The sequence below is a fragment of the Canis lupus genome, chromosome 25 (assembly GCF_003254725.2).
Source record: "Canis lupus dingo isolate Sandy chromosome 25, ASM325472v2, whole genome shotgun sequence".
Classification (NCBI taxonomy): domain Eukaryota; kingdom Metazoa; phylum Chordata; class Mammalia; order Carnivora; family Canidae; genus Canis; species Canis lupus.
In genome coordinates, this window is record NC_064267.1 from 30,750,925 (window position 1) to 30,767,756 (window position 16,832).

Consider the following 16,832-nt stretch of genomic DNA (forward strand, 5'->3'; position numbering starts at 1 on the left):
GGTTTTGGTTCCTCATAGGCAGAAAAATGGGCTTGTGTGAGGCCAGTGGCTTCGAAGCTTCTCAACTGCAGAACTCCTTGTTCACATGAAATCAAATGAAACTCCAGCTTCTCAGAAGCCCAAGATATTAAAGAGCTAAAAGTGACACTGGACTGGGTAAAGCAGCCAGGGGCCTGGAGTCCTGGACACTCAGCCTCGCCTCCCTGGCAGCAGCCACTGGAGGGGGAGCTGTCTAGAGCACAGGTTGCTCTCTATGCTAACAATGTCTGATTCCAGACTCAGTGAGAGGGTATCAGATGAGGTTCTGGAAGGAGTTAGGTCCACATTTTCAAAGGAGAAAGAGGGAAAGTTGATAAAGGGCACATCGGCTGTCATTATTCTGGAATGCTGGCAGAGCCGTAGTCTTTGCCCAAAAAGGGTTTGAAAAGGGAACGTTGCACTAACTTTCTTTCTTCCTTCTTTTTATGTGCTGTCCACATTTAGCTTATTGCCAGGGCATGTCCTTGCCAGTGAGAAACCTGCTGTTTACAAGTTGATCACATTGTTGATCCCATATAATGAGAGAGGTGTTTTTTGAAGCTTATTTGCAATCAACAACCGTATTTTTTTTTAATGATTTCAGCGTCGTTAGGAAATAACTAAAGGACGATCTCAGAAGTGGAGTCTTTTAAAGGATACTCTGGGAGAAGGCGAAATCCCAGAAAAACAAACTGTCCTGCGGAAAGTTGTAATGGTAGTTCTCAACCAGGGGTGATTTTGCTCCCCAGGGACAATCTGGCACCACAGGGAGGCAATTTCGGTTGTCATAGTGTCCCAGTTGGGCTGGGAAATGCTGTTGGCATCTAGTAGGTAGGGGCCAGGGATGCTGGTAAACCTACTGCGGTGTCCAGGACAGCCCCACCACATGGTGGCATCCAGTCCTAAATGACAGTAGTGACAAGACTGATGAACTCTCATTTCTATTGCAGGAATTCCTAAAATCTGTCAACATCTTTAGAAAAGCACGACACCGATTTTAATTATTACTCAGATTCTTTTTCGTGTGTCTCCAACATCCTGGCTAGTCATTCCAAAAATAACTAAGGTTTCCAGATGCCGTAAGTTCCCTAAATAGCACCTAATTGTCTACCCACTATTTTGGGGGTAAAATTCACATAACATAAAATTCACCATTCTAATCATTTTTGAGTGTATAAATTCAGTAACATTTGTACATCGACAATAATGTGCAACCATCACCACTATCTGCTTCCAAAACATTTTTACCTCCAAATGAAACCCTATCCCTATTAGCAGTCACTCCTCATTTCCCCCATCGAGGCCACTACTAACTGTCAATCTGCTTTCCTTTGTCTGGATTTGTCTAATCTCAATAGTACAAATAAATGGAAATATGTAATATGTGGCCTTTTTGTCGGGGTTCTTTCCCCTAGCATGTTTCTATCTCCATCCGTGTTGTGGCATGAACCAGTACTCCATTCCTTTTCATGACTGAATAATATTTCATTGTGTGGATGCCATATTTTATTTATCCTTTCCTCAGTTGATGGACATTTGAGTTGTTTCTGCCTTTCGGCCTTTGTGAATAGTGCTGATATGAATATTCATGTAAAAGTTTTTGTTTGAATATATGTTTTCAATTCTTAGTACATATGTAAGAGTAGAATTTCTGGGTGGTATAGTAGTATAGTACTTCTTTTTTTAAAAGATTTTATTTATTTTATTCATGAGAGACACCAAGAGAAAGGCAGAGACATAGGCAGAGGAAGAAGCAGACTCCCTGGGGGGAACTCAAGGTGGGACTCAATCCCAGGACCCTGGGATCATGACCTGAGCCAAAGTTAGATGCTCAATCACTGAGCCACCCAGGTACCCTCATATGGTACTTCTATATTTAATTTATTGTGGAACCAAAAAGCTGTTTTCCACAGCTCCTGCCCATTTTACATACCTTCTAGCAACAGATGAGGGTTCCAGTTTCCTCAATGCTCCCCAATACTTATTTTCTTTTACTTTTAATTATAACCATCCCAGTATATGTAAAGTTATATCTCCTCGTGATTTTACGTTGCATTTCCTTCACAACTAAGGATCTTAAACATCTTTTCATGTACCTGCCAGCCATTTGCATATATTCTTTAAAGTGATTTCTGTTCAAGTCATTTGCCAATTTCTAAATTAAGTTGTCTTTTTGCTGTTGAGTTGTAGGAGTTCTTTATATATTTGAGATACTAGACCCTTATCAGATATATGTTTTGCAAATGTTTTCTCACATTCTGTCTGTGGGTTTGTCTTTCTCACTGTCTCGAGAGTGTCCTTTGATGTGCAAATGTCTTTCCTTTTTATGTAGTCTAATCTATCCACTTTTTCTTTTGTGGCTTATGTTTTTGTTGTCATATTTAAGAAAACATTGTCTCATCCAAGGTCATAGAGACTTATCACTCTACTTTCTTCTAAGAGATTTGTAGTTTTAGCTCTTATAGTTAAGCTTTGGGCCCATTTTAAGTTACTTTTTATCTGTGATATGAGATAAGGTTCCAACTTCCTTCTTATACATGTGGAAATCAAACTGCCCAAGAACTACTTGTTGAAGAGACTATTCTTCCCTTGCACCCTTGTCAAAATTCAATTAATAATTAGTATTTGACTCCTTTCTGGCCTCTTGTCTTCCATAGTCTACATGTCTATTACTCTAATGCCAGTACCACAATGTTTTGAATACTGTAGCTTTGTAATAAGTTTTGAAATTCCTACCCACTATTTTTTACATTTCCTAAAGCTTAATGGACTCTTTCAAAAAGACCACCTCTTTTTGAAGTAGGTAAAATAGTACAGGGACACAATTCCTTTGGAATTCCTATGTTAAAAAACTCTGATGATGAAAAGCTCTACTTTACTAATTTAGGGCCGGAAACCTAACCTGATCAGAACACATTTGGCAGAGAACCCAATTTGCACTCATGTCAATCTGTAGATTTTATGAGGTTTATGAAAATCTGGATTTCAGAATATAGAGCATATTTTATAGATTTTATATTCATACATTAAGGTGCAGAAAGATTATGTGTTTGGTTGTAGAGTGCTGCTGCACGCTTTTCCGGTGGTGGTCTATGGCATGCAATATATGGCCTGTATTATCTTTATAAAATTTGAAAAATCCTGAATTCCAAAACTCACATACTCCAAAGGTTTTGGAAAAGGAATGGTAGACCTGTATCCCTCTGTGTTGTCCTTTAGGACAACACAGATTATCTGTCTCATGATGCTCAAAACTCTCATGATATTTTGCTTTTGTTTAGAAAAACATGAGGAGAAATAAATAATCACATGTTTTTTATGTGACTAGCATTTATGGCACAACTGACCTATGTTAGTCAATGTGTTAGGCATTGTATCTACTCCTTCTCATTTAAAAATTTTAAAAGCCTAGGTTCTGTGGGGGAGAATAACAAAGCAATACTGGGCAGTGAAAAGGTGGGAGTGGTTTCTCTGAGCCTCTTTTTCTTAGCAGTAGGAAATGAAAAGAGAGGGCTTGTCTAGAATTCAAGGTCCTGCTTCGCTCCTGGGGGTGGGAAACTAAGGAGTGTTTTCCTCCTGCTATTGGGTAGCCGCTGTCTGCTCTGGCTTCTGTTTGAGGACTGCTTTTTTCCCCTTTCTGGTTCTGTTCAGCTTCATCATTCTTGAGAGGAAACAGACCCTCCCAGATTCCCTCTCACCTCTATGTAGCCCTGTGCAGCCATCATGGACTGTTTGTGATTTCTAGATGGTTCTTCTTTAGATTAGTTGACACAGCCTGGAATTTTGCACTTTCCAGAGTTCTTTTGGTTTCACTATTGCCCGTCTAGATCATTCTCTACCATGAAAACGTCTAGATCATCCTTGAGGTACATGCATTCTATGTCTGGTACATCTAATCCTATATCCTTAGCCATTATTCAAGTATTATGTTGTTTAAATTTGTAGTTCCCTTGTAAAGTTACGATGAAGCATTCACATCCTTGTTTTACCTGCCTAAGAAATGAGGCTCATAAAGGTTAAATCATTTATCCAGTGACAGTAAACTAGTAAATAACAGACATCTGTCATGACTTTACCTCTATGGTCTATAGCATAACTTCCTCAATAGAAACACGTTGATTCTGTAGCCTAAGAAGTATTAACCATGGCCACTATCTCCAGGAGACAGTAGGAAATCTTTCGCTCTGTACCCTGACCTGTCATGATTAGCTCATATGATTTCCTGGAACAAGGGAAGAAGCAGGCATAGGAGAGAATTGAACCTGGGAAAGGCGAGGACAAATAGAGGGAAGAACAGGGAGTAAATAATTAACGATGTGAGTTTAATGTTCACTGTGTTCTTGGGTAGTTTCATGTCTAGTTCTTTTTTTTTTAATAAATTGATTTTTTCAATTTAAATTGAAATTGCCAACATTTAGTATAACACCCAGTGCTCATCACATCATGTCCCCTCCTCAGTGCTTGTCACTCAGTTACCCCATCCCCCCACCCACTTCCCCTTCAGCAACCCGCAGTTTGTTTTTTTTGGGGGGGGGTTGTTTTGTTGTTGTTGTTTCTTTTTTAAATTTTTTTTTATTTGAGTTCAATTTGCCAACATATAGCATAACACCCAGTGCTCATCGCAGTGCCCCCCTCATTGCCCATCACCCAGTCAGTTTGTTTCCCAGATTTAAGAGTGTCTTATGGCTGTCTTCCTCTCTGGTTTTTTCCCATTCACTTTCCCCTCCTTCCCTTTTGGTTCCTTGCACTATTTCTTATATTCCACATATGAGTTTAACCATATGATGGTTGTGTTTCTCCAATGGACTTATTCCACTCAGCATAATACCCTCCAGTTCCATCCATGTAAATGTAAATAGTGGGTATTCATCCTTTCTGACGGCTAATATTCCATTGCATATATAAACCACATCTTCTCTATCCATTCATCTGTCGAAGGACATTGTGGCTCCTTCCACAGTTTGGCTATTTTTAGACATTGCTGCTGTGAACATTGGGGTGCAGGTGCCCCTTTGTTTCACTACATCTGTATCTTTGAAGTAAATACCTAGTAGTGCAATTGTTGAGTCGTAGGGTAGCTCTATTTTTAACTTCTTGAGGAACCTCCACACTGTTTTCCAGAGCAGCTGTACCAGCTTGTATTCTCACCAACAGTGTAAGAGGGTTCCCCTTCCTCCGCATCCTCGCCAACATTTGTTGTTTCCTATCTTGTTAATTTTAGCCATTCCCACCAGTGTAAAGTGGTATCTCATTGTGGTTTTGATTTGTATTTCCCTGATGTCATGTCCAGTTCTTATTCTGAACCTGCTGACTCGTCCAGAAGTGTTTATGAAGCACTAAGCGTCTACCACATGCCCAGTCCTGAGCTATGTCTTCTGGAGGTTACTGAAGACGACTCACTGCCTTGAGGTCTAATTGTGGAAAAAAGGATAAGACTGTCCTGGAACAATAGTTATCAGAACAAGATGACATTATAAATGCTCTAGCAATTCAAAGGCAAGTCATGTCAAACAGGGCTTGGAAATCTCTGGATTTCCAGAGAAATGGAAAAATGTAGGGAGGGAGTCTTCAACTGGATCTTGAAAGGTAGAATTAGAAAAGCCAAGCTTCAAGGCAGGAGGGAACATGTATATCCATACGCTGGGGAGTTGATCTGCCTGGAAAGGGTGATTGTATGTGTGTGTGTGCATGTGCATGAAGGGAGAACCATAGAAGATGGCATGACCAGGCTTGATGGCACCACATTCTCCTGGGTGAATTTTTGAAAAGAAGACAAGAATTTGGGCCTTGATGCAAGAGAATGTGAGGTTTAGGGCAGGTAAGTGACATGGTGGAACAGTGCTGGAGTCAGATTAGATTAGCAGTGATGGCAAGATGTGTTGAAGCAAGAGACCCAGCTGACTGTGTAGGTTTGAATAAAGACCTATATGGGGTATGGCCATGAGACATAGGGCTGATACAGGGTGATGCAGAGAATGGGGATACTTCCAGGTAGAGTCAGTGGGAACCAGAGACTGCTTATGAGGAGTTGGAGTGGGATAAACAAAAGGCAGCATTTGAGAGGGTTTTTTTTTTAAGATTTATTTATTTATTTTAAGAGAGAGAACATGCCCTGGGTGGGGGAGGGGCAGAGGAGAGAGAGAGGGAGACTCCTAAGCAGACTCCCCGCTGAACCCAGAGCCTGACTAGAGGCTCAATCTCAGGACCCTTAGATCATGACCTAGGCCGAAGCCAAGAGTCAGATGTTTAACCGCCTGAACCACCCAGGCACCCCTGTCACATTTGAGCTTGGAGTGTGAACAGAGATCCTAGGAAGAAGAATATATTCTGGAAGTCCTTTAGCTGTGACCATATTGCACTCAAAATCATGGTGCTTAAGTGAAAGCATCTAGAACTGCAAGCCACATGTACTGAATGAAATGTGAGTTAAATTCATAGAAATAAGACACCATTATAAATTCAGTTTCTCATTCAGTCTAACCACATTTCAAGTGCCCATTAGCTACATATGATTAATGGTTACCCTCCTGGACAGGGCAGGCATAGAACTATTTCCATCATTTCGTATTGTCCAATTGCACAGGACTGATCCAGAGATCGGTGGTGAATATCCGCGTTTTGGTGACGGGGTAGTTCTTGAGAGGGGAATGGGGAACCGGTGACGTTAAGTCAGTGGGTCATCCAGCAAGGAGGAGGACCTAGGGCTGAATTTTAGGACATGTATGAAGTTGGGAAAATAGGCAGAAGGGGAAAAAACAAACATTGCCTGGGGTTTCGGAAAAATGGAAGACTCAGCATAGCATAAAATCCTGGCAATGGAAAGGGAGAAAATGTCAGTGAGGAGGGAGTGGTGCCAATGTCGGATGCTGCAGAAAAGTTAAGGAGAAAGAGAACCAGAAGAAAAAAAAATGTGTTTAGGGATCTGAGGTCATTGGTGACCTATGAAACTTGATGGAGGGTAGGCCGAGGTATCGTCAAATAGGAGCACCACCAACTTCAGCGGTGGGAACGAGAGCTTGTAAGGAGGGGTAAAGGGAAGAATGTGGAGTAGGCAGCAGAAGGGAGAGGGAGGAAGGAGACCAAGCTATTACCATGAAGGGCTTCATGGCCAATCATTGTTTTTTCCTCCAAGAAGAAGAAGATGGGGACAAAAGAAGGGAGAATCATCAAAGACTGGTTAAGAGGATTAGAACAGGGTACCCCTGAGAAACAAATGCCCTTGGGATAGAATGAGAAAGATGGCACGAGGATAGGGGGCTTGATTGGGGGGGGCTCAGCGGTGGCCATCAGGGGAACCATGGGCAGGCTAATGGCTGCTGTGACCCTGAGATGGAACAGTTGCTTGAAGACAGAGAATGTGTCAGCTTGGTCTGTTTGCTCTTGCTCTCACAGCTTCCTTACCACCCTTCCACTGGATTCTTTCTTTTGATTGGTATGATTTTGATTTTTTTTTTCTTACTGCATTAGGCCTTTGCCTTTGTGTATAGGGTTACAACCCAGCCTTCTAGATTTCTCTAAGACTGTTACAGCTATACACAGCATTTAGTATTGGTCCATGTCTGTGTCATCTGTTTAGGATTTTAAGGACAAGGCTCTGTTTTCCTTGTGCAGGGGTCATGATACTACTGTGAACATATGGCAATTAATTCAATACTGTTTAATTATAAAGATCAGTAATTACACTTGTATTTGAAGAACTGCTTTAAAAAAATAGATGTATACAGGTGAATATGTTTACATGAGTGCACATATGCATTGGCAACCCCGCTGACCCAAGATAATCTGTCCTCCTTGCCATTAGGGTAAACTGTGGTTAGAGATGGATTTAATTTTGGATTTTAGTTTATGAAGTACTGATACTAAATGCTTTGCACGTGTTGTTTTATTCAATCCCTGCAAACTGGAGTGGTAGGTACTCTCTGATTGTTGTTTCTGAGATGAGGAAATTGTGGCAGAGGCTGGTTGTCACTTGCCCGGGATCATGCAACAAGTATGAGTGGCAGAGTAGGAATGGCGACCTGGCTCTCTCTGGTGCCCAATCTCATGTCCTTAATGTTCTCTGTATCTCAGGCCCGTGCTCTAACGTGACCAGTCTGTTCCTGCTGCCATGACTGGCTTGGCCACAACTGTGAGCATGCCCACATAAGGACGTGTTTGCTCTCTGTAGCTGTAATTCTCCCCTCATTCCCGAGAGGTGGAAAATGATCATGGGGAAGTAACAAATAACACCTCTTGGTGTCAGCCCAGCCTTCACGGGGGACAAAATGCCTAGCAACTCTTTCAAAGTATCCAAGACAAAACTTGACCTTTAAGCAGTTTCTCCATTTAGAGTTAAATTTGTCTTCAACAAATATGGTTTGAATAAATCAAGACCTCCTGTTTTAGCTATTTAACTGGGAAGGTAATATTTCCAATCTGATTTAAAATTTTTCTTTTGCCAAATTCCACAGGGGGGAAAAAAAGGAATGCTAAAGTTCAGGATAAAAAGAAACTTCCCAGGAAGTGCATTGGTACAAACCATAGCTGCGGTCATCATAAATATCACTTTTACTTTTCAAACTAAAGTCTGGGGTTTCCATGGTAACTCTTTTTAACCCCAGCTGGTTTGCATCATGCTTTTTGTGGAGAAGCCAGTGGAGCAGGACCCGGCTATGTTACAAAGTTCAGGTGTCGATATCAAATGGATCTCCTGGGACAAAAACCAGATAGAAAAATATTGCATGCAACACCTCTCTCACCCGATCACTACCTTCCCAAACCCTTGCACTTTGCTTCTGTCCTGACCAAGTGCCCAGAGCTTCCCAAAATCCACCATCCTTCCAAAGGCAAACCATAGGCTGCATCCAACTGTGACTATGTCTAACTGTGTGCATTGGAAGGGAATTAGGACCACAGGCTTTTGATTTACTAATGTTGCATCCCATCAGAATGTTCTTGGGTAATAGTGTTTCGTAAAGGTCAGAATGTAGATTTGATAGTCCGGGCCAAATGCAAACTGGAGAAATTGCATCGTGTCTTCCTATGACTCACCCAGGCTTCCAGATGGAAGTGATTTCCCAAGGTCACTGCAACGATGTCTCTCGTGTGGCGAAACATACGATGTGACAGGCCAAGTGAAGCCATGCCGAGGGTCAGGACTTCTTTTCCTATTGTCACCCTGGACTTTGGCAGGGTGAGCCTGCCCCTGAGAATTTCTCTCCAATTGTGGGAGAATCTCGGGAACAGTGTGTGCCTCTCCTCTCCCCCATGCCCTTCTCACTACACCCGCCTCAAGCGCTGCTCCTGTGTTCCAGGCGTAGGGTAGGGAACGAAGAAAGAAATGTGCCTCCTGCCACCAAGCCATTTCCATTTCTTAAAATAAATCCCAGCTTTCCTCTTCTGGGAAGCCACCCCAGAGTGGACTAGGATCTCAAAATATCTTTTTTATTTACTTTATGCAAGAAATTTATTGAGAGCCTCCTGGGTGGCAGACACAAGTGGACCTTGACTTCAAGGTGGAGACCAGCAGATCACTGAACCCAATACAGGGTCATGATAAATACATGGGCGTGGTTGGAAGAGGTTGGTTTTCCAGTCTGGGGTGGAGTGTGGAGCATGATATTAAAAAGGCTTCCTAAAAGGAGTGACTTGAGGAGCATGAACCATAACCTGCTAATGTTATTAACGTGCACATCCCATGATGATAACATAGGCTTTATGGCATACATCTGCATGCCGGTCTGTCCTGATATCTCCCTAGATTATCAAAACCTCAAATGTGAACACCTGGTCTTTATTATACAGGGCTCAATATCTGACTTACCCAGAATAGAGCTGAGAACATAGTAAGGGTCATAGTGCCCTTGACTCTGCCTTCAGAAACGAAGGACAAATTGGAGGATCCACAGGCAGTTTGTGTGAGTGGGTGGCCTTGTGCAGACAGCGTGCAGACAGCCCGTGTATTGCATTTAGGAACAGTGGTTTGACAATTCTGTCCAAAAGCTACATATTAGGGCACTGGCACATAGTCCTTTTATCTTCACCCATCTGTCTTATTTTCTACCATTTCTTTGATAGTAATGGCACCTACATTATAACTATGATTTTAAACTTTTGATTTATCCTGATTTCGAAGTATGAGGGTTCACACTCGCTTATTGTGTGACTCTGGGAGGGTCTCTTCTTTCCAGGCCTCAAATCTTTGTCAGCAGAATGGCAGGATTCGCTTAGGTGATCGTCTCTAAGACTCTGAATTATATTCGATAGGCAACCTGAATCAGTCTTAATCACCTTCAAATCCTCAAGGCCTAAGCACAGTAGCAACATTTGTTGAATTAAGTTAAAAAGACTCAGAATCCAGTTCTATATGTGAAGTGATGAAACTGGTCTGGATGTAGAGTGCAGAGACCCTGATCAATTTTGTGTGAATAACAGAACCAAGGGTTTGGTTTCTCCCTGCCACAGACACTCTGAAGAAGGATGGCATCATTGACTTGGATCTTTAAGCTGGTCCAAACTTTCCTTCTTCAGATATACATTCAGGCAAAGTCTGGCCTGGACTTAATGTTGTTAATTTTTTTTCTTTTAGAGATTTTATTTATTTATTCATTTGAGAAAGAAAAATAGAGAGGGAGCATGCACAAGTGGTAGGGAGAAGTGGAGAGAAGCAGACTCTCCACTGAGCAGGGAGCCCCACACTGTGCTCCATCCCAGGACCCTGAGATCATGACCTGAGCCGAAGGTAGATGCTTAACCAGCTGAGCCACCCAGGCGTTCCTGTTGTTAAATATTTAAATAGAAAGGGAAAAAATTCAGTTATCCAAAGTACTAAAATGTGGTCTTGTAAACTTAAGAAAGTCTCCAAGGGTCTTTTGGTGCCAGAGAAGAAAATATGGCATGAAACATCTGTATGATTGAATGCCTGTCCTGGTTTGTACTCAGTTACTTGGCTTAACTTTACACAGTCCTGAGAAACAGGAGTCTTGTGATCGGTGTAGACAGCCAACTGGGACAACTCAAGCCAAAAAAAAAAAAAATTGAATTGTCCTAATTGTATGTTGTATTGCTTCCAGTGACTTAAAGATGATTCTACTTCCCTGTCCTCTGAGTTGCCTAAAGTATTGTGTGAGGATAGGGATCAAAGCCAGCAAAGGTGGGAGCACACTGAGCCATAGGTAGATCTTTTCCACACGTTAGTTTCTTGAGGGGGGCGTCAATACCCCAAAAAAATTGTTTCATAAAGCAAAGCTTTTATATCCTGTCCTATCAAACATCCCCATTGTGGACATGAGTCAGCCCTCAGGCTATCCAGTTGAGTACCCAATGGCTAGGGTAGACTTCAATGGGATTCTTACTCCTCTTTTTAACAGTGTTTTTTCATGTGGATTCTGCACCCCACCTGAAGCTATTTTAATACTATAGAGTCAGTGCAGAGGAAAAATAAATCAAAACCCAAAAACCTTTAGAGGCGGATGCCTGGTAGACGAAGGTGAACTCTGTATGCTTTTTTTCCTATTTGCAAAGGCAAGAATTTTCCAGCATGTATGTGCTAAGCCATTTTATATATACCTTTGTTTAGTAGTCACAATCCTGTTGGCACACCGAAGTCAAAGACCACTATCCATTTAGGGAGTGTCGGGCTGGGATTGAAGCCAGGACCCTCTGACTCTGAAACCCAGTCCTTTCCCCTGCACCATGCTGCCTTCCTGTGCCGGTACTTTGCATCCCTGAAGCTCTTTGGAACTGCATTTAACTGCAGGAAACCAGAGACACCCTGAGCACTTAGCTTTGCTATCAACCACCCCAAACACACTGCTGGCCAGTCCCGCAGAACACAGAGAAAAACATCCCCTTCTGAATAATCAACAGTGATTTTGCTTGAAATTTTCCAAAATCTTCGTACTCTAATTTGCAAATTTGGCACACAGGGGGGATACTCATTTGCTCTTACATGATGTACTGTACCTGCACTTTGGAAAAGCAGCTAGGAGGTGAGGAATGCCACCTCTGTTATGGCCATGTAGCCTAAATAATTTCCTATGCTGAAGAGTTTAATTAGAGTTTTTAGTGACATTGCTGCAGTTTGAGATTTGCTATCGTTTTTGAGAACTATGGATCATTTAAAATGTTTCCCATGGGGCACCTGGGTGGCTCAGTGGTGGAGCATCTGCTTTCAACTCAGGGCGTGATCCTGGGCTCAGGTCCTGGGATCAAGTCCCATATCAGACTCCCCACAGGGAGCCTGCTTCTCCCTCTCACCTATGTCGCTGCTTCTCCCTCCACCTATGTCGCTGCCTCCACCTATGTCTGTGTCTCTCATAAAAAAAAAAAAAAAAAAAAAAAAAGTTCCTCCTAACACTGTAATGCAGTGTAAGACCAATGTCATTAGCCCCAAGGCTGGACGATCTGGGGGTGCTTTCTTTTCAAGGATATGGGGTAAAGAAAGGCAGAAAGGGACTTTTGTAGTATTAGCACTTAAAATACTTTGGTTGGCCAGGGCTGTGCAATTAGGCTCATTGAGTTGATCAGTTTGCAGTTCATCCTCATATACATGGATTCCACCAAGGGGTGGAAAGAACCCAGGACCATGAATCAGAACATGGGACTTGTCTCAGAATAATATTATCTCAGAATAATATTGGATAGTCATATGAGGGAAAAGATTTGAGTGCTATAGGGATCCCTGGGTGGCGCAGCGGTTTAGCGCCTGCCTTTGGCCCAGGGCGCGATCCTGGAGACCTGGGATCGAATCCCACGTCGGGCTCCCGGTGCATGGAGCCCGTTTCTCCCTCTGCCTATGTCTCTGCCTCTCTCTCTCTCTGTGTGACTATCATAAATAAATAAAAATTAAAAAAAAAAAAGATTTGAGTGCTATAAAAAGTGTTGGGACACCTGGGTGGCTCAGTGGTTGAGCATCTGGCTTCGGCTCAAATCATAATCTTGGGTCCTGGGATCAAGTCCCACATGGGCTCCCCACAGGGAGCCTACTTCTCCCTCTGCCTATGTCTCTGCCTCTCTCTCTCTGTGTCTCTCATGAATAAATAAAATCTTTTTTAAAAAAGCAAAGTGTTGAAGGAAGGTAAGATTGTCCTGTTACACAGCCCATGGGGCATGAAGAATCCTTAGCTAAAGTGATAGCCAGTCCGTTGATGATGACATAAGAACAGTGTAGTCGGTGCGCAGAGGGTCTGATGCCAATGGTTCATCATCATTCTGTGAAAAGAGTAAGTGTTTAAAGATGTTTGTGGCAATATGACATAGGAATTTTGTGTCTGCTGAATATAATAATAAAAGTTGGGGCTTGTATTTGCTTGACTTTTTTTTTCCTTTTTTTTTTTTTGTTTTTTTGTTTGCTTTTTGTAATTTCTTTCTCTTACATTTAAAAAGAGTACTGGTGCAAGATGGATTTGGAAAAAACTAGCCCTTCACACAAATGATTTGAGAAGCTATGGAATGTGAGGTATCAAAAGTCCAGGAGGCAAGTGAAAAATTAAAATAAGAATCTGCATATTTCATTCATCCAGTGAAAGGCCGACAGGAAACGGAAGACATAAGGGTTGGTTCCAAGGGGATGGGTCACTTCTCTCCCAGATGTTTGGTGTCCTGGAGGGACAACCAGAGGACATGTCCTGACCTTGGAGACTGACTCAGCATCATCAAAAGGAACAAAGGTCCAAAGGGTAAGACTACAACTGTTTTTCCTAAGATGGTGCTGAGGACTATGGGGGCTGACGGCTCCCTTCCTGGGCTGGTGGGACCTGGGGGAAGGTGGCCACAAAGCTAAATAGCACTTGTAGGAGTCCATAGTTAACTAAGAAAAGAGAAGATGCTAACTGCTATTCCCAGACCTATCAGAAGTGACTGAATGATCAGCAGGCTGCCTTTCCATCTTGGCATCCATATTTTATATATTAATGTCATTTTAAAATATTTCAAAATCTATTAGGACAGCACCCATCTCACATTGGGTTTTCATTTGTGTTTATGCCTCAAGATGAAATTTATAATTATCTAGTTCTAAATAAACTATTAGTTGGAATTCTGTTACCTTATATATAAAAATGAATAGAATTGATATCTTCGCAGTATAAAAATTTCACATCTAGGAATGGACCACTTCGTTGAAGGCACTTAGTTTTTGTAGCTTTCTCTTTGTTTATTCTATACATTTCTTGTTAAATGTATACCTAGGTATTTTATATTTTTATTGTTAATATGATAGAATCTTGTCCCCCGTCACATTCTAATTTTTGCTAATATATAAGAAAGCTATCTATTTCTAATATGTTTAATGTTTGGGTTTTTTTATGTTTGGGGTTTTTTAAAAATATGTTTAATGTTTAATCAGCCATCTACCTGCTTTCTTATTCTAGTGCTAATCAATCTTTTCCCACATAATTCTTTTGGGTTATCCTGGTATACAAAAGACTCGACACTTACTAACTCCGGTCCTCATTTCCAGTATGTATAGCTCACCTTTTTCTCGGCTGATGACCTTAGCTATTCTTTCCAGAACAATGTTAATTACAAGAAGATATCCTGTTGGAACTTGACAGGCTGCTGGGTCTTTCTGTCCATATCGATAGAAACACGGAACCTAGAACATCTGTATTAGCCTCTTCTTCCTCTCCATTGTCCCTCAAACACTTGCTGATAGAAGTGAAATCTTTCAGATGACTGTGGAAGGTAGTCCTGGGAGAAATGTGCAAGGTGAATGCATTATGTCCACTTGGTCTTAGTCATATGGAAGGAGAAGGAGAAGGGAAGGAAGGAGAAGATGGGCTTGAGGGACTGATTATATGTCCAATTATGAGGTCTCTGTATTTTTTATAGCATCATAATTGGTCTCAAGGGGTGCCTCATTGAGCCACCACTGGGCTTCCTAGTTAGGGCTGGGTGAGAGCCATTGTTTTAGTTTTACAGCACCCTATATAGCTCTACCTTGCTATCTTTATGGGGTCCTTACTCTGTATTTTACGCTTGATTTCAGTTCAAACTCATATTCAAGGTACCCAACCCTGAGCAAAAGGGAGACAAAATTTATCCCTTGGTTCTATTTCCAACCCGTGCAAAAATAGAAGGCAGTCAGAGTTCTCAGGAGCAGACATTAGTTCAGCTGGGAGCTTGGCGCCTGGTTTCCATTGTGACGAGGTCAGGGGAAATCATTAGGCAGGATTACCACCAGAATTGCCCAGGCTGGGAGTCTCATCTGCTTCCCCTTGGTATGGAGGCTGGCTAGGTTTCATCACTGGGAGTGTTAGAAATAAATTTAAAATCCAAGGGTCAAAGAGGCCACTCTTCTTTGCACACATTTTTTTATACGTCTGCATGCACATTGTACCTATGATTTCATGAACACACAAATGTGATCATGTCTCCTGCAGTGGATGCTGGGCCATGCAGCCGGGCCCTTCCCCTGAAGACTGAAGCGGCCATCCCCTGTGAGGAGCTGAACCTTACAGCTCCAAGTGGTCTCTCCTCCTGATGCTCACCCTCTTCTGTTGGGAGCCGCCTTCTTCTTGGGATCAGCCCAAGTCCAATGACTGGTCTTCATCCTAGTTCAGGATAACTGTCCAGAGCACTACCAGCTCCATGGGGCTTGGCTGAGGCCTGGCTTACTTCTGTCTTCAACAGATACAATCCTGAGAGCACATCCCATAAACCTCAACCCACTTCTCTGTACCACCTGCTTGAATTTTTTGTGTCATCCTTTTTCTTTTTTTCTTTTCTTTTTTCTTGTGTTTGGGGGGAAGTTCCTCCCCATCTCTTGTCCTGTACCACATTCTCCCGAGAAATCACATGCTCATATGTGTTCTGTATTCGCCTATGTTTTTCCTCTGCTTGTTTAGTTCTGTGTGAGAGCCATCTGTGGCCTATCACATTCATTCACTCCTCTTGTCAATGGATGCTCATCTGGTTTCCAGACTTTTGCCTCCAAATAGTGCACATGGTTTACAGAGATGCTTATGTATGTGGGTGCTTTTGCTTCCATGAGATAGTTTCCTGAGAAGAGAGTTGCTGACTTAAAGGGTATGCCTGCTTTCCATTTTAAAACATGTTGCAAGGGAACCTGGGTGACTCAGTGGTTGAGTATCTGCCTTTGATTCAGGCCATGATCCCAGGGTTCTGGGATTGAGTCCCATATCAGGCTCCCTGTGGGGAGCCTGCTTCTCCTTCTGCCTATGTCTCTGCCTCTCTCTGTGTGCCTCTCATGAATAAATAAATAAAATCCTTAAGCAAAAAATAACATTTTGCAGATAACCTTCTTAAAACTCTTTTTACACCACTTCACCAGCAGTGTAGGAGAGTTGCCAACTGTGTACGTTCCCACCTTGAGCATCCCACCTGAAAATTAAAAGGCTCATCTTTGATCAGGCCTTTGTTCAGGTCTGATATTTTTCTCACTACAGCCTGTAACGTGCCCCCTCTCCTTTGTCTTTTTTTTTTTTTTTAAGATTTATGTATTTATTTGAGAGAAAAGAGAGAAAGTGAGGGGAGGAGCAGAGGGAGAGACTCTCAAGCAGACTCCCCACTGAGCACAGAGCCTGCCTCAGGGCTCAATCCCACGACCCCTGAGATCATGACCTGAGCCTATGCCAAAACCAAGAGTCAGATGCTCAATTGAATGAGCTACCCAGGAACCCCGCCCCCTTCCCTTTTAAAAGGAAAGAGTTTGGTGAGGGAAAGACAAGGCCCATGGGCTTGAGAAAGCCCCTCAGCTTCCAGATGGCTGCTTCCTCTCAATAGATGAGAAATATGGAGTGGAGACCAGCAGACCTCTTCTCCTACCCCATCCTCCCAGCCTGGAGCTCCTGGCTGTGCAGGGCAGGGGAGTC

At 42.4% G+C, this 16,832-nt stretch overlaps 1 protein-coding gene and 1 long non-coding RNA gene across 10 annotated transcripts in view; one reads left to right on the forward strand and one right to left on the reverse strand.

The window, feature by feature from the left end:
• Window positions 1–16,832, forward strand: part of ADRA1A (adrenoceptor alpha 1A) — a 119,667-nt gene that overhangs the window by 19,338 nt on the left and 83,497 nt on the right. The gene's annotated exons all lie outside the window — the stretch shown is intronic.
• LOC112669704 (uncharacterized) lies at window positions 13,064–14,789 on the reverse strand. Its single transcript, XR_003142457.3, has 2 exons — window positions 14,473–14,789; window positions 13,064–13,209 (listed from the first exon to the last, which is right to left on the reverse strand). It is a non-coding gene; the product is annotated as an uncharacterized LOC112669704 (long non-coding RNA).